This window comes from Camelus bactrianus, chromosome 7 (genome assembly GCF_048773025.1).
Source record: "Camelus bactrianus isolate YW-2024 breed Bactrian camel chromosome 7, ASM4877302v1, whole genome shotgun sequence".
NCBI classification, from domain to species: domain Eukaryota; kingdom Metazoa; phylum Chordata; class Mammalia; order Artiodactyla; family Camelidae; genus Camelus; species Camelus bactrianus.
In genome coordinates, this window is record NC_133545.1 from 57,165,430 (window position 1) to 57,190,599 (window position 25,170).

Here is a 25,170-nt window from a genome sequence, read left to right on the forward strand (position 1 = left end):
TTTATATTATACAGGAAGAAATGAAAGGGATTATACCTATTTTGACAAATGATAATTTTTTAAAATTCTAAAGCAATACAACTATTCTTGAACAAAACAGAAATTCATAAAATAAAAATTAAAGTCTCTCATGATCTTTGGCCACTTCTACATGTCACAGAATAAACGTATCTATCATATTTTAACTAATCCCCATGATGTATACTGATTGTTTCTAATTTCTATTTTTACAATACTTTAGTTTTTCTTATTTTAGCAATGTGGTAATCAACATTACTGAACACAAATCTTTGTATACAATGTTAACGTTGAAATATTGAACCCCTGGAATTGGAGTTGCTGAGTCAATGAGATTTGTACATTAAGAAATCTTGAGAGACATAAACCAAACTTAAAAACAACAAATTTACATAGCCACAAATAGTATATGAGTCTTTATTTTCTCAATTTACTGAAAACTGTATCAAACGTTTTCTCTTTCTTGGCTAAACTAGTTATTTGAGGCAAAAGAGTGTTTCATTACTTTATATATGTTTAACTAGGGACATTGAGCAGCTTTTTATAAGCTTAGTAGTTTTCTTATTTTGTTTTATATAAATGTTGTCAAATGGTACTTATTGTCCTGTAACTTAGTGTTTTATCCAACTTTTTTTTTTAAAAGATCAGTATTAAGACTATGGCTCTAGCTCACGTATTTTAACAGCTATATAGTTCATCAAATAAGTATATCATTTTATTTACCTGTTTTCTTACAAATTGACATTTGTGTTTTTCTATTCATCTCTTTAAGACTAAATGAACATTTTTATACATATTTCCTTAAAAGGTATGTGAGATACTCTAGGGCAGTGCTTCTTAAGTTTTAGTGTTCACAGAAATCACCAGGGGATCTTGTTATACTATAGATTCTGATTAAAAACCAGGGTGGGGCCTAAGAGGCTGCATTTCTAACAAATTCCCAGGTGATGCTACTGCTGCTGCTGGTCTAAGGACCTTACTCTGAGTTCCAAAGGTACCATATAACCAGAAAAATGATTGCTATGTACAGCATGCATGCATTTTGAGTTTTACTAAATATTCCTCAAGTGCCCTGTAAAGAGCATGGAGTAATTTTCAATACTAACAGATGTCTAAGAGAATTTCCCACCTCATTCTCACCAATACCAAGCATTGTGTTACATTCTTCCTTAAAAAATGTGTAGCATGGTATAACTGGGATTTTCTTTCAGTTAACTTAGGCCTATTCTGCAAGTTTTAATTTATTATTTTTGACTCGATCCTATTTTATCCATTTGATTGAATCATACACTGTTAGAAATTAAGTAGTTTCTCTTCATAGAAAACAAGAAATCGCTGGTAATGTTTGATGCTTTAACAATAGTTCTATTCAAATCAGTCACTCTAGATACTCATTATGTTTTAATTTACTCCAAAAGATGAACCAAATTCTCCTGCCTGTAAGTGGTATTAACATGAGTAAAAATAAAAAAGGACATTACTATGTTCAGATGACAACTGTCACCTCAATCATAAGGTGGCATTGCCTTTAGGATACACCATGGTTTCAAAGACATCTAAATGAAAAAAGTATATTTTAGATTATGGTGGAAAGTAGATTATCCCAACACTACTTATTGAACAAGTAATTATTTTCTACTGACCTGTGGTATCTCTTATCATATTCTAAGATGCATGCATGCTGGGAATTTCTACTCTTTTTCCAATGATCTATCTTTCCATTCCTGCATGAGTAACATACTGTATTATCCATGAGTATATGTCTTGACACCTAGATGGGTGTATCATCACAATGCTCCTCTTCCATTCTTATTTCCTAGTTTCTTTATCATCTAGGTTCTTCTTAGACATTTACCACTGTCTATGAACTTTTAGATTCAGCTCATCATGTTCCATATGAAAACCATACTGGGTTTTCATAGGAATTATGATGAAAATTTGTCATAAATTGAGAAGAACTGGACACTTCATAAAATTGAGCCTTCTCATCCATGAATATTTTTCAGGTTATTGTATACAGACTTCAAAAGCTATTTTAATTTTTCTTTCATTGATATTCTACACATACCTTGAAAAAACTATTATCTTATTCTAATTATCTGTCTAGATTCTTTTGGATTTTTTAAGTAGACTTTATAATGTCCTTAACAGTCAACAATCTTATCCCTTCTCTCCTCCATTTCGCTCTCCCTCACATATTTTCCTTTAGGTGGTTTCACTACTACCTTTGGTACAACACTGAATGGAAAGAGTGACAACAGGCATCCTTGTCCTGTTTCTGACTTTGTTGAAATGCTTCTAAAAATCATGATTAATTGCCTATAATTAAAAACACTTTATCAGTTAAAAGTATGCTCTTCTATTCAGAGTTGGCTTAATTTTTTTTATAAATAAGTGTTAAGTTTCATTAATTGTCTTTTGTTTATCTTTTAAAATTATTACTGGGATTTATTATTTAACTATTAACATAGTGGCTTGCATCAATAGATTTTTCAGATATTGGCTCACCTGTTAATTTGTGGAATATGCTCAATTTGGTTAAGTTATCTTATTTTTATATACACTTTCAATTTGTTAGAAATTTATTTAGGAATTTTCCAACTGTGTTTTTTCATAAAGCTAATCTGTAATTTTAGAATCTAACAAGTTCTTGCAATGTTTTCCTGTCAAAGTACTAGTAATCCAGTGAAAGAAACCGGGGGAGGTTTTTCCCTATTATTCTGACAGTTTTCTATATGATAGGCATTGTGTGTGTGTGTGTGTTTTCATGTTTGAAAATAAGAATTTCTGATTTGGAGTTTTTTGAAAGGAGGTATTTTAGATATTAATTTAACTTATGTAACTATAAAAGTTCTATTTAGATTTATATTATTTACTGAGTTATATTTTCCTGGGAAATTGCCCAGTCCATCTGGGTTTTCAAAGAAACTGACAAAAATGTAGAGGCCATTCCTTCTTATTAACTTTCAGGCTTAAGATATAGTTGACAAATAAATAAGATATTTTAAGTGTGTATCATGGTAATCTGCTATATGTACACATTGTGAAAAGATTCCACCCATCTAGGTAATTAACACATACATCGCCTCACATATTTGTTTATTTTTTGGTGAGAACATTTAAGTCTATTCTTAAGAAATTTCAATTATAGAATACAATGTGCATCAAAAAGAAAAACATATTTAGGAATAACCTTACTTAAGGAAATAAAAGACTTGTACTTGGAATACTACAAGACACATACGAAAGATATTGATGACACAAACAGAAGGAAAGTATACTGTGTTCTTGGATTGGAAGAATTAATATTGTTAAAATGACCATACTATTCAAGACAATATACAGATTCAATGCAGTCCCTGTGAAAATATCACTGGCATTTTACACAGATCTACAACAAATAATTTTGAAATTTGTACATAATCACAAAGACCCCAAATAGGCCCCCCCCAAAAAATCTTGAGAAAGAAGAACAAAGCTAGAGGAAACACGCTGACTTCAGACTATAGTACAAAGCTACAGTAATCAAAACAGCATGGTACTGACACAAAAACAGGGACATAGATCAATGGAACAAAAGACACAGCCCAGAAACAAACTCATGCACTTATGGTCAATTAATCTATGACAAAGGAGGCAAGAATATACAATGGAGAAAACAGTCTCTTCAATAAGTGGTGCTGGGAAAACTGGACAGCTATATATAAAATAATGAAATTAGAATATTCGCCAAAACCATATACAAAAATAAACTCAAGATGCATTAAAAACCTAAATATAAGACCCAATAAAATAAAACTCCTAGAAGAAAACATAGGCCGAACATTCCTTGACATAAATTGCAGTAATATTTTTTTGGATTTGTCTCCTAAGGCAAAAGAAATAAAAGCAAAAATAAACAAATGGGACCTAATTAAGCTTAAAACCTTTTGCACAGCAAAGGAAACCACTGACAAAATGCAAAGACAACCTACTGAATAACAAAAGCTATTTGCAAGTGTTATGACCAATAAAAGGTTAGTGTCCAACATATATAAACAGCTCATACAACTCAACATCATAAAAACAATCCAATTAAAAAATGGGCCACAGAAGTGATGGGATATCTTTCCTAAGAGGAAATGCAGATGGCCAACAGGTACATGAAAAGATGCTCAACATTGTTAGTCATCAGGGAAATGCAAATCAAAACCACAGTAAGATTATAACCTCATACCTCTCAGAATGGCTACCATCAAAAAGAACACAACAAATGTTGGTGACAATGTGGGAAAAAGGGTACACTGTTGATGGGAATGTAAATTGGTACAGCTACTGTGGAAAACAGTATGGAGAAATATAAAAAAAAAAAAAATAGAACTAATATATGACCAGCAATTCCACTCCTGGGTGTATATATATAGGAAAAACAGAAACACTAATTCAAAAAGATACATGCACCCCAATATTTATATCAAAATTATCAACAACTGCCAAAATGTGGAAGCAACCTATGTGTCCATCAACAGATGAATGGATAAAGAAGATGTGGTACACACATACATATATAATGGACTACTACTCAGCCATAGAAAAGAATGAAATTTTGCCATTTTCAGGAAAATGAATGGACTTGGAGAATACTATGATAAGTGATGTAAGTCAGACAGGGAAAGACAAGTACTGTGTATCACTGATGTGTGGAACCTAAAAAATACAACAAAGTAGTGAATATAACAAAAAAGAAGCAGACTCACTGATATAGGGAACAGACTAGTGGTTACCGGTGTGGAGAGGAAAGGAGGAGGGGCTGTAAAGGGGGAGGGAGTTAAGAGGTATAAACCATTATATATAAAGTAAGCTACAAGGATATGACACACGAATATAGTCAATATTTTATAATAACTGTAAATGGAATATAACCTCTAAAATTTGTGAATCACTATACTGTACACCTGTAACTTACATAACATGGTAATCAACTATACTTCAATAAAAACTATAGAATTCAATATTATCAACTATATTCACAATGTTTTACATTAGATACTCAGATCTTGTTCATCCTACAGCTGAACATTTGCACCCCTTTCAGTTATTTTTCAATACTATAAATGTAACTGATCATTACTACAGAAATATAGTAGCTTTACTTTTGCTTTTAGTCCACTCCTGTATTCTTGATTCACTCTTTTTAAGTGTATTTTGAGTCTTTTTCTCAAGATAAACTCTTTGTTTTTGTTTGAAAATGTTTTTATTTTGAGCTTAAAATTTAATGATAATTGAGTATAGATACTGAAAAAAATAAGTGTATATCATAAAAAGTGCTGTGGACATTACCTACTACTGCTGACTGAGAATGATGAAGGGATAGGACACTATTTACTTTAAATAATATCCTCAAGGAAGAATCATCAATTATGGGCTGATTTACAGAGTTCAGGAGCTAAAAATGCAAAGTGTAGCTTAAGTATCTTTACAAGCCAAATAGAGAACAGTTACAAAGGCTCAGTTTGGAGCAGGCATTATAGGGCAATGTGAGACTACAGCGGTAACTGTAGCTCAGCCATTGAGAGTGAACTGAAATGACGTAAGAGGGTTAGGCAGGGCCAAATGATGCAGAAATGTACATCCCAGAGTAAGCAGTTCGTATTTTATTCTAAGGGCCATGGTTAGTTGTTAAAGAGTTTCAACTAGCTGTGATTTGAGATCAACTTGCAATGACATGGAGAATCAATAGTAGGACAAAATACAAAGAAACAAGAGAAAGGTGTGGTAAATTTGGTGGCCTAGAAGGGGGTCAAAGTAGTAGAAATGGAGAGAAAGGGTTAAGTTTGTGAAATATTCTTGAGGCAAATATATCCATAATTACTGAGATCAGGAAAGGCAAGAATCAAAGCAACTGGAGGGATGATAGTTTTAAAGATTCGATAATAAGTATAAAATACCTGACACATAATAGGTATTTAAAACAGTAAATTACAGTTTCATTACTTCTTAATTCATTATGTTCTCCTCTGTAATTTCCATTTTTGTGATGTTTTAACACAAAGAATTACTGCAACAACGTAATTCTTGCCATTTATTAAAATCATGTTTTTCAATGATCAGCCCAATTTATAGATCTGTGACTGTTAAAAGCACAGAACTTCAAATAATAAAGCATGCCTTCCTGGGAACATCTTATTCTTAGGGAACAATTTGCTCTTTTCCTAGCAAAATCAAGTGTGTATATGACATATAATAAAACTTACTTTTCCCCTGTAACGAAGATTTTGGAGAAAAAAAACTTTAATATTCATTTTTGTCATTTTGAATAGAACTTACCTAATTAGCTGAATTATATAGATGTATTTCACTACTTGCCTGCACTTGGAATTATTCTCTTACCCCCATTCCACTAATCACCAGCCATTTGAACTTTTTCCAATGCTGGTGTTTTCTATTTTTTTCCTACTCCCATTAGGCAACATTTCACAATGAAAATCTGTGATACAGACATTCTGCCTAATTAATAGTTTGATAAATAGAACAGTCTGGCAGGCGCACACACATACACACATGTAATCTTTGTATTTTTGTGTGGAATTGTTCACTCTATGCTAAGTACATGTGTATTATTCTAATAATATAGCAATATTAAATTACAAAGTAAAGGTTTGGTTTATATTATTTTGTATTTTTTTGCTTTTATTTTTGTTTTTTTTTTTTTTGACTGAGACTGTTAAAAGATGGTATTAGATGTTTTAACATTTGTCATCCACTTTGATTTTTCAGTCCATCCTCAGAATATCACTGAGTATTCTGCTGAAACTGCTTGCGTCCTCATTAACAAGCCTCACTGCTGACTCACTTTCTGATAAGGTTCTGTGAGATTTTAGGATTAAAAGACTTCAGAAACTTATTTCTCCAGCAAAGCTATTCTACAGTATTCCCTCTCCAGTATTCCCTCGGTCTGTTCCTTTTTTCTTAAATGTGGTATGTACCACATTTGTATGTGGATGAATATATGAATATTCATATTCATTAAGAATAAGCTGCCAATATATATTGCTTGATATCTTAGTAGAGTACTGAGTTTTTATTTAATTTGTGAATAGATAATATGTGCACATGACACAAAATTTGAAAGATTCAGAGTACACACAATAAAACAAATAATATGATTGGTCTCCCTTCCTTCCTTCGTTTCCTAAACATCCTTTTCTCTTTTCTGGAGGCAGCCATTGTTATACCTTTCCTGCATCTACATCCAGAAATATTCTATTTATTTACAAACATGTACATGTGTATGTGTTTGTGCACAGATGCACACATATGAACCCATCTACACATTTGTGTGCATCAGTTAACTACTGCTACACTGTACAACACCCCAAAATTAGTGGCTTAAAATAACAACCATTTTCTTTACTCATGATTCTGTTCTTTAGTAATTTGGGCTGGGCTGGCATCACCTTGGTGGTTTTCTGTGTATGTTGTCTGGGCTCACTCAAAAGGTCACAATCATCAGGAACTTAAATGGGGCTGAAAAGTCGGAAATGGCCTCACTTCCATTTCTGGCAATTGATGCTGGTGGTCCAGCTGGGCCTTTGTTTCTACATGGTCTCTCATCCTAGAAGAGCTAAGCCTGACTTCTTCATATGGTGGTCTTAGGAAGCCAAGAGGGCAAGAGCAGAATATACAAAGACTTCTGAACCCTAGGCTTGGAATTCAGCTGCATGCTGTTGGTCAAAGTTAGTCACAAAGTCAGCCCAGATTGAAGGGAGGGGGAATAGATGCCACCTTTTCATAAGAGAAGCTGCAAAATATTGTAGATATGCTTTCGTAAGCTTGTGTGTGTATACATACACAAACACATCTTCATACAAATGGTAAGATGTCATAAAACTGTTGTACACCTTGCTTGATTCTTTTAACAGTATAACTCAGTAATATCCCTATGTGTATGTATGTATATATATATATATATCTTCTTTATTCTTCAGTCATCCATTAGTGTTTCCAGTTTTTTACTATTATAGTCAATGCTGCAATTAATTTCTTATGTTTGCTGCATTTCCACATGTATGAGCTCATCTATAGACTTAATGGCTATGTGCATTTAAAATTTTGACATATTTGCAAATTGCTTTCTGCTATATGAGTTGAAAAGTGTCATCTCCCCCAAATTCAATACCTCTAGTACCTCAGGATATATCTTTATCTGGTAATAGGGTCACTGCAGATATATTTGTTGATATGAGGTCATACTGGAGTACAGTGGGTTCTTAACCCCGTATGACTGATATCCTTCTAAAAAGGGGAAATTTGGAAACAGACACACATACACACAAATACACACACACAGAAATGCCATGTGAAGATAGGAGTTGTGCTGCCACAGGTGTCCAATAGTGTCAGGGAGCTACCAGACGCTAGGAGAAAGGCCTGCAACGAATACCTGCTTAGAGGCTTCAGAGAGATCAAGGCCATGACGACACCATGATTTTGAACTTTTGAGACTCCAGAATTGTGACACATTAATTTCTGTTCAAAGCCACTCAGGTTTTTTAAAATACACTCTGTCTCATATCTCAAGTTATTTCTGCCCTCTTTACAATCCTAAATCTTAGGTATTGCTCCTCATGGAATTAAATAAACACAAACCATTGCGATAAGTTGGGCTCCATCACAAATATGTATGTTTTTGAAATAATACATATACAGTCAAGATAAAGTGGAGTTAATACATTCAGTGTGTCTTCCCACTACCCATTTTCTTGTGTTCCTTATTAAACTGCTACTGTATTTACACAAATACATCCACTTTTTAAAGTACAAACTTCTTAGCAACTGCAAATGACAAATTCAATCTGATTTATTATAAAGAAGTTAGAGCTCAAAGTTTTACAGAGTTAGTGTAAAAAGAGCTGGGAAGAATGGCAGATTTCACTCCAGCTCCTAGCTTTTGTTTGTCTGATTCAGCTAAAAGTCAGATTCGTATTTCCTTCTGCTTCCAAAGCATGAATAGTAGGTAGTGGAAAAGATCGATTAAGAAGTTCAAATGGGAAATAAGAAACCTGTTCCAGGACTGCTCCGGGAGAGCTTTGAAGTTCATGGCTGGGGGGGTTACAAGACTACAGATTTAAGCTATTTGTAATGAAAGGAATGGTTTTCATTTTACCAGTTAAGCTAAATTCTTGCCTTTAGAAATAACTTTTCTAGAACTAGTGTCATGGTGTAAGAACTTTACTTTTATTTTGTCTATCATTTGCAGTCTCCCTTGAAGTTAAAAATGAGGAATTTTTAATATTAGATATCTATAAAAAGAAGTTATATCATTAGTTTCCACTATGCCAGGAAGTCAACTTTTTTCTCTCCGATGATAGATATACACATTTGAATATATATCAAAGGACATGAATAAGCATCTACTTCATTTCAAAATCATATAAGCCCATGTGCATAAGATAATGTTAAACAGTTACAATGGGGATCTCTTGTAGAACATAAAAATTGTTGGATTTGTAAATTGGAAACCAGAATTTGATTCCTGAGTCCACTCTAGAGTTGTTATGTGACCTTCAGCAAATCACTTCAATTAATCTTCTCCATCTGTAAAATGGAGGTATTAACTGCCTTATTTCTTGCACTGTTTTAAGGATAAACTGGCATCTTTCAGATATATTAAAACTGCTTTGAAAAGTACAAATAATGATATGACTGCATGGTTAGACAGCTAATACTAGACTTGACATCTTCATTCTCTAAATCTGCCTCTTTTTGCACCTTGATAAAGTATATCATCCACTTAGTCAGCCAATCCAGAAACCTGGGGTCAAACTAGACCCTTCCTCTCCTAGATGCTCTCTCTCCTGAGTGCCCTTTTTCACGCTTTCCCATTGCCAGACATATACTTTCCCTGTTCCTGGTGCTGACTGAATCAACTCAGTCAGCACCTGTGTAACTTAATTATAAAGCTTTTCCTCTGAGAAGTATTTTATGACACTCCAGTCCTATTAGATAAGTGGAAATTTTGGTCCATTTTATCATATGTTTTTCCCTCAATTCCCTGATTTCCTTTTATAATATGCTCTTTGATTTAGGATAGCAACTACCTTTACAGCATTTCTAAATTGATAATAAAACTGATATGTTAAATTTGAGAGGCAGAAATAATTAACCTCTTATTGTTAACAGTTTTCACCCTATTAAAGAAAATCTTAATAATCAAATTATATAATTATGTAGTCTATATTCTCCCACCATAATACAATAAAATCAGACATTAGTTTTGGAATGCGAACATAAAACCAACTACTAGTACTTCTAAGACTACCCTAAACAAAAATAATTCAAAGATAAAAACTAAAATAAAATATGAAATCAAATAGAAATATAATAATTGAAATTCAGTATCTATATTTTATGTAGTACTGAGCAAAAAATCTAAATGTTAAGTGTATGCATTCTAATAGGTAAATCATAAACTTAATATCAATTTTTAAAAATATGAAATAAAATGAAATCATGTAAGTTATAAATAACTAGTAAAATTATAAATTGTTAAAAAAAAGAAAATAATAAATATAAATTGTTTTAAAAATCACCAAAGTATATTAAGTGTAGTTATATTCTAATTAAACCTGAAAATCTCCATGAAATCAGTGTCATTTATATAAAAAATTAACAGAAAATTAAGCCAGGGAAAGTACATCTGAAAAGATCAACAACTTAACAAAGTAATTGAGAAAGTTATCCTAAATATTTCCAGAAATCAAAAAAAGATTATTTTCACATTCTGTAAAGAATAAAGTTTTTAATGATAAGCCCAATCCTGTAGCATAAATATATACCAAATTACCTTATGTGATATTTTATACATAAAAAGTATTTGCCTAGATGAAAAGCAGCTTAATAGCAAACCCATTCCTGACATTTGAACATCTGACTTCCAGTTTTGGGGACTGTCCATATCTGGTCTTGCCCTTCCTACCAACAATCACACAGACAACTTTCTCCTTCAATCCCAGCTGCCCTGAAGCATGACTGTCTGAGCCTTTAGGTGTCTTATGGGACCCAAAATATATATTCTATATCTGCCAATATGCCTACTATGTAAGCTACCCCATCTCCATAATAGTTTCCAAATTTTAAAACACCCATTTGAGTGATATTATAACAAATAATTGTAAATTTCTATTGGGGTCTTTTTAAAATTGAACTATACTTGATTTACAGTGCTGCATTAGTTTTCAGGTGTACAGAAAAGTGATTCAGTTATACATATACAAATGTACTTTTTCTGATTCTTTTCCATCACAGGTTATTACAAGATATTGAATGTAGTTCCCTGTGCTATATAGTAGGTCCCTGTTTATTATTATATATATAGTAGTGTGTGTATGTTAATTCCAAACTCCTAATTGGTATTTGTTTTTTGTTTATTCATTCATTTATTCCCTTACTTATTATTTCCAGGCATTATAGCATTATAGAGCCCCACTTTAATGTTTATGAAGAATAAAGTATCAGAAAAGTCCCTGGATGGCACATATCCCACAGGATGTGTATGGCAATGAGTTCTGAACATTTTCAGTCAAATAAGCCCAGAGTCACTCTACTATCTTTTAAAAAACCAAGCATCTTCTTAGTAAAAATCTTCATACCAAAACTCCACATTAAGTCTGGTAATCTATTCTTTCAAAATAAGCAGATAATTATCAAATAATTTAGATGCTCAAATAAATACCTAACAAGTTTGTGTTAGCATCACTGAAAATCAAGACAAAATGTGCCAATTTTGACAAAAGTTGATGCAACATAGTAATTGGTGAATAAACTTGAAATAGGACACCAAGACTGTAAGTTTTTATATCGTCCTGACTGACTTACTCATAGGCTGCATTCCTTTACCAATTATATGCAGTAAACCAGACATAAGAACTAAGTACCTGAATATGTGAGTCAAACTGCGCATGGAAATTTGTGAGCTCAATTCCAATTGAAATTGATGAGCAGAGTTCAGAAGGCCATGGAGAAGCTTACACATGAAGAAAGCACCACTATATACACCTGGCTGTTAAACACTAAACTTTTCTCTTTTCAGTGCCAAACTACCTAATCAAGAAAGGCAAACACTTCACGGGAGGTGAAGAGCAGAATAATGGGGTTAACCCACTAGAGATATGAATCCCATTCCACATACTTTCTTTGCGTGATACAGCAGGCATATAACCCAGGCTTTTATATAGATTGTTAAAGCAAATAAATACTATATATACCTATACCCTACACTGCTAAACGGTAGTAATTTTGTATCATTTTATAAGGGCATTCAAAAAAACTGTTTCCTGGAAACAGTTTAGTTACAATAGCTCCTTGGTGCAAATTCCTTACACATCAATTTTTAAATTGTTAAAAAAAAAAATCAAATCCTAAATATGAGCAGGTTCTTACAAAAGGCTTTCTCTGTATAAGATATAATCAAAAGCAGCATAACACCATCAGCTGGAAATATCTTAGTAGAAAACAAAGCAGACACTCAGATAGCTATATATTATTCATAAATTGAAAGTATGTGTCAAGCCCAAATTCCAATAGAACAGGGTAGTCGTAATGCACAGCACTGATTTTCACCCACAGAAATTGAGAATTCACTTACACATACCATGGGATCTCACAAATGCTTGGAAGCTTAATGCTGAATATAAGATCTGAATAACTGATTATGACATGTCTCCCAGAATTCTAACACCTAAACCTTTGTCCTTCAAACTATTTCATTATTATATCACAAATGCTCCTTTCACCTTATACCAAGATCTCTTCCCTCTGAAGTCCAGATGCTGATACTAAAGGATGGTTTGGTTTGATTAGGTCAATTGTACTTATAGCCTAAATCCTATCTCTTCTTTCATCTTCAGACACTGCTGGATTATAAACTGAAAAAAACTGACATTCTATCTCTGTTAACCTTTAGAGATGCTCAAGGAACTATTACTCCTTGTTTGTGAATCCATCTAATTGCTAATCTATAATCCTTTTAATATGCTGTGCTTTTTGGATTGATCTATTGCCAGCTGACCTAACACTGCCCATAGCTATATTAATCCTATTATTCACATCCTATTACAGAGTATCAGTGAAACTCTTTAATGAATCCTGAAAAGCTTGCTTGCCAGATACCAATATTAAGGATGATTACACATGTGTTCATTCTTTTATTTTTAATTATAAAGCTTCTGATTGTATTAATTATATTCAGTGGGGTTCAGAGGTTTTCTTCTCCATAGCAGTGAGCTAACTCTAGGTTTTAGGAAATATCAGTTTCTAAATGTCATTACCATACATATTGTTTTGATCCTTCTCAATGGTAAATAAGTTCACAAGATAAAATGTTGTAGTATACTTTGAGATTAAATTCTGTGGTAAGGTAAATAAAGTGTGTGGGGTATGGTAGAATTAAGTAGGGTTTATCAAGAGTAGATAAAATATTCTAGAGAAAGGTCTGCATTTTGAGTTCCTGATATATTCACAGTACCATTAATCCCCTAATAGGATGGATAAATCTGTCCTGGATGATAAGCCTACTTGTTAAGGGAAGTATATTCTCTATTGAATTAATCACTACATATGAAAATGGAAAGTATCATCAGCCTGAAAAACTATGATAACTTATCATCAGTTTTAGTCTGATAAGTGACTAAAGAGAATAGTTTTTTAAAAAATACAGTGAAACATATTGGCAATGAAATTCTTTTTATTTAAAAAAAATCTGAAAAAGTAGACTTACAGAGAAAAGCACTATTGTTGTTGATGATGATGTTACTGTGTTTCATCAAAGAGTAACCAGATAGGGTTTTATGGTGATTAAAGGTCCTGGGAACTGGAGCTTGTGGTTGGGTAAGTAGTTTGGATCTGCAGAACAGAAGCAAGTGTCTGTATAATCAGAGTCAAACCAGTACCAAGGAGCTATGGATCTTGGAAGTACCCAGAATTTTGACAGTTAAAAGACAAATATGAGCGAGTGTCATCGCAACCTGGCTCTAGAAATAGTCATGTAGAGAAGTTCTACAATGTAAAGCCATCCCTGCCCTCTAATATACACTCATTGTCCCTTTGCCAAACTGTATTGATATGAGTTATATTTAACAAACTGAGTCTTCAGCAAGATTTTACATTGATCTCTCTTCTAGCCATTGATCATCATAAAATACCACCACCTTGTTTTCTCCTGAGTATTCCAGTGTGAGAAAAAATAGGATGCCAATAAAATATAGGACATCAGGGTAAATTAAGTGGATATATTTTTAAGGATAAGTATGCCTCAAATATTGCATGGCATATACTTAGATAAAACAAAGCATCTACTGTGTATCTGAAATTCAAATTTAACTTGGTATTATATATTTTTATTTACTAAATATGGTACTTCTGAAGAAGGGGCCTGAAAGTTTTGGGGGTAAAGACAGAAGAAACTATATAACAATACTGCAGGTACTTTAGCTACAATTCTTCCTGTGCTGGCTCAACAATAAGGAAGATGCCTCCAAAGATGTGTCTTTGTGGACAATGACATTAAAATTATCCATCTTAGTGTTTCACCATTTTGGTGGACACTTGCTTTTTCTCTCCCTAACTTTACTTTTTAATTTTCGCTTTAAAGAGCGTTATTTAACTCAGCCTTTTGGAACATGATTTTAAAGGAAGACTATATATAAAAGTAAAGTAATATTGAATTAAATGAGACCTTTCTCTGTACAGTTCAATTTTCAAAACAGCAAGAGAGACAGATTTTACACAGTAAAGTAAAAGCATTTAGAACTGAAACTCAAATCAACTAAAATAAATTCACACTTCAATTGTGACCTTCATAGCTCCCTAAATGTATTTTAAACAGTAGGTTGCTTTTCTTTTTATAGTGTAGAGCTGCACGTAATCGTAAAAGAGAACAGCAAATGTATACACAGAGCCAGTTATGTAAGGAACATACCAGGTCCACATTCTACCGCCTGCTAGCCCTACTTCTCTCCTGATGTGTTTATAGTAGAACTCGACTTAGAATTTGATGAACAGTACAAAGTTATAGCAAAGTAGACAGATAAATGTGTTTGCATATTCCCAACTCTCACACACACAGTAACTCAAAGTCATTACTTCTGGTAGAAAGAGAACTAAGATATAGTTTAAATTGAATAGAAATAGTGAGTTTTAATATGAGTTTTTTTTTTTTTTTAACATAATCCAAGAGTTTCACAAAATCCTCTTTTATGGCATTGCTCTTCATTTTATTTAGCAGTTTTGCCAACCCTAGCTTTCTGGAAGTCCTTGATACAAGATTACCTTAAGACAAATATCCAAATATTTGATCTTTTTCTCTCACTCACAGATACAGTGAGATTTTTCCACTTTACTGTTTTCATTCAAATTATTCCTCAACCCTCAGTAATAATTATAATAATAAATGTTTTTCTTGGTACATCACTGTAATTTTATGTCTTATTAGTAACTTGTTATTACAGATATCATTAAATTCTATAATAGCATTCTATTATAGAATAGCATTCTACAGTTTATTCAAAAATGTTCAAAATTTTAAAAAAATTTCCAAGGACATTAGAGAAATTTAGAGACAAAGATCAAATATGCACTTGTTAATGAAATCAAAGTATATCCCTGAAAGAGTCATAGTTTGTGTATATTGAAAAACAAAACAAAGCAAGCTAGACTCAATGCAACAGGCGAACAGACAAGTGGTAATGTATCCACTTTATGTATTACAAAGTCAGTGAATAAGACTAATAATAGCAAAATACTTTCCAAGAAAAGAACAATTTAGGTCATCTGCTGAAGGACAATTTGTCATTTTTTTAAACCAGTATTCAAAATAAAATTAACATTTTATTGTACCAAAAAACTACTGAATGGTCAAAAGTAATGTATTTAGAATTCTAGGTTTAAAGTATTTTTCTAATGCTTTTCTATTTTTGTTTTTCTATTTTTTTAATTAAGAAAAATTCACTTAAGCTCAAATGGATAGATCTTGATTACAGAACTCTGAGTTTTGATGTGTATACACTGCGAGAACAACCCAAGCAAAATACACAATATTCTGGTCATCACAGAAAACTTGCTTGTGCTCTGTTCTAATCAATCCCCAATCACAAATAAATAGCCACTGTTCTATTAAACATATATTAATCTTACATATGTTTAAACTTTATATAAATGTACTCAGTATGTACTTTTTCCCCTCTGGCTTCTCTTAATCAATATGATGTTTCTGAGATTCACCTAGTGGTTGTATCATTGTTTTCCTGAGTGAGTAGTATTTCATTACGTGAATATAACATAATCTGCTTCTCCATTCTCTACTTAATGGATATTTGATGCATTTACAGTTTGAAACTATTGTGAATAACACTGCAACAAACATTTGTATACAAATCTTTTGTGACTATATGTTTTTATTGCTCTTGAATAAATGATTCAGATCCATAAGGTAGGTGCATGTTCAAACTTTTAAGAAACAGCCAAATAGCATTTTAACTACTCCATGGTTGGCAAGCATCCTCTTAAAAGGCCACAAGTCTCTAACATTTTAGATTTTCTTTTTAAGAGTCACATGTTACAAATAGTTCTGCTAGCACAAAATTAGTCATAGACAATATGTAAGTTAATGGGTGTAATAATGTTCCAATAAAATTTTATTTACCGAAACAGATGACCAGTCCAAGGGACATTGTTTGCCAACTTCAAGCTATGCCTTTTAATTAAAGTATTTAATCCCTTGATACTTCATATAATTATTAATGTGGTTATGTTTAGGTTTACCATTTGTTTTATTTCTTCCACTTATACCACTTGGTTCTTGTTTCTTCATTTCTCCTCTCCTGATTGCCTTTGGGTTAACTGAAACATTTTAGATTTCTTTTCAATATCTTTTAATATTCTGTTTAAATTGCTCTGTAATTTTTTTCTCCAAAAAGAAAGAAATCATAGTTTTTAGCTTTAGAATTTCCATGTTTACAGTTTCTATTCCATGTATTTACTCAGGATGACTATTACGTCCTTTAAATTCTTTAGTATAGTTTTATTATATATACGCTATTTCATGTATGTATATGTGTGTGTGTGTGTGTAGTTTGAAATTCTTGTATGTTAGTTCCAACGTTTGAGGCATCTTGTGGTCAGATTCTATTGACTACTTTTTCCCTTGACCTTGAGTCACTCCCACCATTTTTGCATGAAACAATGGTTTGTTTCAAGTTATTTTGGTATGTCAGACATCGTAAATGAAGCATTATAGGAGCTTTGGATTCTTATCTTTCTCTGAAGTGGATAGATTTTCCTTCCAGCAATCTGTCCAATTGATGGCTTGTCTTGCCTTTATACTTTTTTAGAAAGGGTGTCTTGGTTTTGGTTTTATTCTGAAATACAACTTTTCATCCTGAAATTTAGTCACAAATCCTAAAATGTGGTCATTTTAAAGTTTCAGTATAAAACTCATAGTATTTATTACCAAATATCTCATATATGGGCAAATTCACACTGCAATGGGAAGATGTTCAATTTCATGCTCAACTATTCAGCTGTTGTTTTCCCTTGGACTTTTAGATTCCCTTCTAGATATGTATAGGATTTAAGTAGAGTATATTACAGAAGTTTTGGATCCTCCTTTGTGAATCCTTCCCTTTCCTAGTTTTCTCTCTTAATAGCTCCTTTTACAGTCCTGGACTCCATACTTTGAGAATAGAAGCTTTCTTCTTGAGACATATAAACATATATCTCACCCAATGCTGTTTTCTTACTTTGAGAATTAGATGTCCTCATTTCTGCTTGCTTGAGTTACTTTTCAATATCTTCAAATATACATTTTAATATTTTTACAGAGATTATAATTGTTATCTCTAGATAGGATAGTCAGATAAAAAGCCACTTCTCCATTTCTTAAACCAAAACTCCAAATAAATTATTTTTGAATGAATTAAATTAACATTTAACTGTCACTTCCATATCAGTCATTATGACAGGTCATAAAGTTGTAGAGCTGAATCAGACCAGACACTTTATTCGGTGAAGAAAACACATGAAAATTTATAAAAAGCAAATTTATAATCAATGAATATATGTAAATATTGATAATGGTTTGTTTTTAGTCACATTAGCTGAAAATTTACTAATGTTTTAACATCAAGCACTTGTTTTTATAAAACATGTATAACAAAGGTGTACAAGACATATAGTCACTGTTTAGATTAATCTTACTCTCACTTTTACACCATGTTGGGTGTAATACAAAAGATCAAATCTACAAAGAAAGAAAGCTGGCTCCTTAATTTTGTTGTATAATACTGAAAATTATGTAAATTTGAACATTTTAAAGTGTTTCAAGAAGACACATGACAATACAGAAACAAAACTTAGAAACAAATTTTCATACATATTTAATGAGAATTTCTGTGTACCTGTAAGAGATTATGCTATAATTATTGCAAAATATGAAGTGTCAATAGAGGACTATAGACAGTGTTACGCCAACCCAGAAGGGTGGCTGATCAAGTATGTTTCAGTAAGCTTGATAATAAGCTGGTCAGTGAAGCCCTCAAAGAAGGTAACATTAATGTTAAGCAAGCAATCCTGTGAGCAGTCCTTCAGAGTTTATGATGATAATCTGGAAACGGTTTCCTTGGCTTTCCAATGATGTGTGAAATGTTCCTATTGTACAGGTTCAGTAAAAGCTGAGAGAGTAATTTAACTATGGATTCCTTGCAGTTGCTACTAGTAAACAGACACAACCACACTATGGAGTCACCTCAAAAGTTAGAAGATAGAGATAAATGTGGCTTTAGGTCTTACTTCTTAAAATTACTCAAAGTGGAAAATATAACATCATCATTGACTATTTTTGTGTGTGCTGGAATTAATTGTGCTGTGTGGTTAGTGGAATGACTTGAATTCCTTAGCTTTCTGAAAAAAACATCTCATGAGGGAAAAGGAATAATGGTTCTAATTTTTGTGGCACTGAAAAAGATCTGTGGCACCTAAATTATCCTAAAAAAGTTATTCTACAAGATGAACAGAATTACGATAAATTTACAATTTAATATTTATTATATAATATATGAAATATTATGGTCTTTATACATACTTTATATGACAACTGTATTTAACCACCTACTACAATTAATACAATGAACGTGATATATTTGTACCTACAACACAGTCCTATTTTTTAAATTATTAAAGATACACAAAATAGTTGTTCTCTAAGATGTTAGAGAAGCAAGGACAGAAGCAGAAAAATAAGCTAGGATACCACTGAAATAAGTGGGCAGAAGATGATGCTTGCAATGTCCATGATGGTAGCAATGTTGATTATGGTAAGACGTGGTTAAATGTCAGAAATTTTTTAAATGTAGAGTCAATAGGATATGTTAAAGATTGGATTTTAAAAGTGAGAAATGAAGTTTTTAAGGATGATTCTGAAGTTCTTGAGCTCAGTAATTGGGAAGATAGACAAATTAAATTTGTCATTTAATAAGATAGGGAAGGCTTTAGATAAAAAAAGTTTAAAGGAAAAATCCAAAGTTCTGTTTCAAACATGTTACCTTTGAGATTTCAATTAGACATTCAAGTGAAGATGTCAAGCAGGTAATTGGATATAGTAGCCTAGAGCTTAGGAAGAGTGCAGAGATATATAAATGCACATTTATTTATTTTATAAATAGGTAGATATATAGAGATATATCACATATAAATACAGAATATGGAAAATTATATAGGTATCCATAAGGAGCTTTATATTTATTACTTAAATGTATAAACATATGTGCATTTATGTATATCACTCAAAAACTTAAGAGATAGTTGTATCAGTTATCAAAAATATCACCTTTCAGCTTCATCTCCACCTTTGTTTATCATACTTGTAACACTAGCATACTTGTCCCTTGCCAGCTGGTACCTGGAAACACTTCCTTCTGGAAGGTTCTGAAGGGTCCCTGGTGGAGGAGGGGCTTTTATTCCTGGGAATGTGCTCCTCTTATCAGGTTTCTGCAGTGAGGCAGTAAGAAACACGCAACACCTCTCCCTAACTATTTGACCATGGCCACACATTCTCGAATAAAATCTGGATCTTATCCCTGGGAGAAAGAAGTCCCTTTCCATATTGTTTCTATCTTGGGTGCTCTGTCAGCCTCAGATACCTAGATGGCTACTCCTTATATTTGCCTTCCTGTATTCTTTAGTTTGCTTTTCCCCATAGTAAGCAATCCTGTGTTATGTATAATTATTATTTATATTAAACTTTGACTGCTCAAATTGCAATGTGGTTTCTGTGTCCTGATTTGATTTTGCTAATACACTGGTATTTTAAAGCCCTGCATCTAAAATAAATAGAGGCTTTGCTATAACAAAAGAAGTTCAATGATTGAGCTTTGCCCTCTCCAACATCTAAGGGTTGAACAGATAAGGAAGACTAAGCAAAAGAATCTGAGAAAAGGATGACAAGATAAAAGAAAGACCAAAAGGAGATGGAAATCCAAGAGCAGGAATGGTTTCAAGGGCAAAGGAATCATCAGTTCTGTCAAATGTAACTGATTAGGTCAAGTAAGAGGCAAACTGAGAATTAAGCATTCCATTTTACAATGTGAGTCATTGTGATCTTGACAGTAATTTCCTTGACTGCTTGGCGAGGACAGCAGATACACACAGGTTTAAGAGGGAATAAGAACAAAGGAATTGACTATTCCAAACACAGATAAATTGTTAAGAGGACCTTCTCAATTATGGGCAGTACTGTAGTAGAGTATCAAGTGAAAGGAAAAGCACAGGCTTAAGAGGACTGTTGTAATTGTTACTGTTTATGACTAATGTGAATAATCATTTTGATAGAAAAATTAATGATGCAGGAAGAGAGAGGCAAGGATTACTGTTTCCCAAAATAATTTAGTTAAGATTTGAAATCATTTGAATGGTCATCCAACAAGTTAATGGTGCATTTAGGATTAGAACTCAAGACTCAGGCCAAATCATCGCCTGCTCTAAGAAAATCTTTAATGAATAAGACATTCTAACGTAAAAGTGGTAAAATTAAAATATATACACTTAAACTATGATACAACTTCCTACTAAAAATAGTACTCCATTCTGGTAAGAGTTATAAACACAAATTATTTCAAAAGAATTTATGAGCTTTTTATCATTGCTTTAGGCATTGTCAACATTTAAGGATCACTAGCTTTAAGGCTAATAACTATGTATATTATATGTGACACAAATGTGAAAGGAAATACGCATAATTTAGGTGTGTATATCCATATACACACATATGAGTAATGAGTGTTAAAATAACACATACATTTAATGTGGCCTGCATCTCCATACCATTTAATCACACTATACTTATTACATATGAATTATCTCAAGGGCCGTAGTAAGTTCAAATGATATAAAGACTAAGAAAACTAGTATGTCTACCGCACTGTTATATTTCCTACTAGTGGACATTACGAGAGTAAAGTTTTTTTCTCACTATGCCACTTCCTTTCATTTCACACAAAGGCATAATTATCAAATATCCATGTTTCTCCTCACCCCAGCCCAGCTACAGAATATATCCACTTCTTCCCTGAAGAGTATTGTTTCATGTATTATGGACAAAAGATCATCATGGTGTTCTGATTGATCTGGGCCACCACCACTACTGAGTCCCTACTGAGTTCTACTGTGTTGCTCAGTCCTGATATTGTCAAAATTACCATTGTGTGAGGAAATAGCTAATAGTACTTAGAATCAATGTGAATACTGTTCTCTCAAGTCATGTGGATCTTCCAAAAGTCCCTTTTATTTTGCTATCTAACAAATACTACCAGTTAAACCATGGGATACTGACAGAAATAATAATGATACTGATTTCCTCAAGTAAACAGAGTGTTCTGCACCCAGAGAGCATATTAAACTTTTGTCTTACTTTTCCTTTCTAGATGATGTAAAATCTTAGATTCATTTTTTATATCTTTTGTGAAATATGGTAATGCTTTATTTATTGGCAATCTGACTCATTTGATTAATATGCTACAATAAGTACTGCATATGCTGACAAATGTATTTGGCTACATTTTTATTTTTATCAGTCAATTTTTGCATTAATTACAAGGTATTTATACTGATTTATATAAGCCAGTATCAATATTGCTCAAAGATCTCCTTTGGATTTCTGACATCTTACTCAGCCATGAACCAAATGAAATCATCCATCTGAAAAGTTTAGCTGCTTGAAAACCAAACTGTATCTCTCCAAATATCAGTCCCCAAAGAAGCACTCACTGATATAAATATGTATAGATTGCAAGTGACCTTTAATTGTCAGCGTTTGACTGTGTTGGTATTTATCTTTGAATCCCGAAGTCATGTTTTACATATAAGATATTGTACCACAAAATAATGTTTTGAGGACATTTACCATGCAGCATCTTTTTTCTTATTAAAAATCATGAAAGGCCTCATACAGAATTCAATACACTAATCCATCTACCATATAATTTTTAAACATCCTATATGCTGCTTTATCATTTTTCACATACAAATATTTTATAGACAGTTTCAGAAACATTGATGGCTGGTTAGTATGAGTTACACTAAACAGCCTGTGAAATATATTATTATGTAACTTTTAGATTAAAAGATGTTTATAAGTGTTTATGACTATCTGATAGGGGAATTGATCTATCCTAACAAACTTAAACTGCATTATGTTTCACAAAACAGTTATAACCTTGAGGCAAAGCCATCAAATAGAAATAGCAACATTAATCAAAAATGGCTCTACACAATAATTGGAGCTTTAATAAGTGTATTGAAGCAAAACAGTTGGTTAACACTGTACACTCTGCTGAATAAGCAAGCCCATCTTTACATTCGCTGTAATAGAAGGGATCTTCCTCAAAATGATGGACTCTAATCCTTCCTAGGAGCTAAATTTCACCAGCAAATCAGCCTTGCTTTTCTGCTCAATATTTCAATTCAACAAGTATTTATGTGCTGGATGATACACTGAACTCAAGTTTTGCTTTTTTTCCTTAGATGATAAAAAGATCAGACCAGTGAAATTCTTAACTTGTAATATTGTATGTAAACCAGTTATATTTCCTGAATTCATTCTCAAATTGCCAAAATGTATAATTGTTGATTAGTTTCTGTGAAAAGGACACTTTAATTGGAAAATTATGAGGGTATAATTATTAAATACATGTTGATCAAACAAAATATGGCAATCTACATTACTGTATAATTTCCAACAAGTTCAATATAAACAAGCATGTTCAACTATATAGATCCTGAGAGATATTATCCATTGCACTATAATCCACTACTCATTTTTTAAAATGTTTGAGGACATTATCTGTACTAGTATTTCAAGGCTTCCAAATGTTCCAAGGTTAAAGTATTAGTCTAATGCTAGATTTCTATTGGTCTCTGAATACAGCTACTCAAATTACGTCGTTACCAGCCTCTTCAGTGTCCTTTGATGTCCATTACTTTCCCATTTCTAAGCATTTTTTTCCTGTTGTCTCTTACATATAGCATTCTTACACCATGTTTCCAATTGCCAGATATGTTCATTCTACTCATTTCTCATGAAAAAATTCACTTATGTTGAGATATTCTTCAGTTAGCACAGGCCCAATGCTGAGCCATACACATAACATTAAGACTATCCATGTTTTCTCTATGTGTAAGCACACACTTACATTTAATACATGAGTGTATCTGCATTTTTCTATATAAACAGTAAGCAGGGTTAATGTCCAAATACATGAAAGAGCTATAAGGAATGTTCATTATTGCTGTTTCTTTTATTAATAGCTATATGGCAAAGCATATCTCTCTAATAATCTAAATGCAACCCTAGTATGTTGGAGAAATGTCATGCTATGAAATATTGACCAGGATGAGTTCCTTCTGCCAAATGTAAGCCAGCATTATTCACATATTCATATAAATTTTAAGCTGATTATCTCTTACTGAGAGGCAGTAATGAGAGTAATATAGCAGGGAGATCTAAATTAGAACACAGATTTTTTTCATGACAATAGAAATGCAAATATGATCCTAATTAATAATATGCTAATAGCTCCTCTCTATAGATATTAACTCAAGTCTAGCTTGGACTAATACATATGCAATATCTTTACATATTCTTCTGTAATAAATATCTAAGGTTCCCGAAGATAGGAATAAAATCTAATCTACACTGTATAACTTTTTCATAGAAAGAAAGAGTGCTGTTCAATTAAGATGTGATTGTAATAATATAACTATGATACTGCTTAAATATAAAATCTCAGACTTTCTTATCAGGTGCTATGTTAGTTGAGGGAAAAAATGGCTGGAAAAACACTTTTAAGTTTTTCGGGCAAAGGGGCCATCAGTTAACTTTTTAGTTACTTGTGAAGCCAGTTATTAATTACCTAGATTAGTCACTTACGTAATTTCAGAATACTGAGTTTCCAAAGACAATGCACAAAGAGCTTCATTGTCCTATTCTCTGTGTGTGTGAGACAGAAATTATTTACAATAAAATTTTAAAGTGAAAAATAAGGAAATGCCATTCTTCCGTTATAGAGAAATAGATAGGCCTTTTAAAAAATCTCTTGGCACAATATAGTTTTTTTGTGTCTTTGAAAAGAAGCTAGTATTTACAATGTACGGCTGCTATCTGATTTTCATTCTGTCAAATCTTTCCACACAAGCATCTCCTTTGAAAACATGTAGAAATATGTAGCTGACAGAGTATAATTAGAACCCATGTCGTCCTAGAAATTCCTAAATAGAAATCTGATATGATCTCCAAGGTATGCCAAGAAAACGACTGCCTGGTGATAGAACTCTGTGCCAGCTTACCAGTTACCAGAGAAGGTAGCAAGAATGAAAACGTGGCAAGGAAAAAATACTTTCTGACAAGACATTTACCAAAGCAAAGAAATCTTATTAGCATTTCCTTTTGTTATGTTACCTATACTACTATAATACAGTGATACTGTTTTCCAAGTCAAAAAAAAAAAAAAAAAAACTGGACTAGCAACAAAGCAAAATAAACTGTTTAAGAATGACAACCAATTTAACTAAGAGCGGAGAGCCTCTTCTGTTTGGAGAAATTCTAATATTCTCAAATAAATAGTTACT

At 32.5% G+C, this 25,170-nt stretch overlaps 1 pseudogene; it reads right to left on the minus strand.

Annotated features, from left to right (window-relative positions):
• The window catches only part of LOC123613791 (large ribosomal subunit protein uL6-like), a 65,425-nt pseudogene extending 45,325 nt beyond the window's left edge, over nucleotides 1-20,100 (minus strand).
• Nucleotides 20,101-25,170: the final 5,070 nt, after the last annotated feature.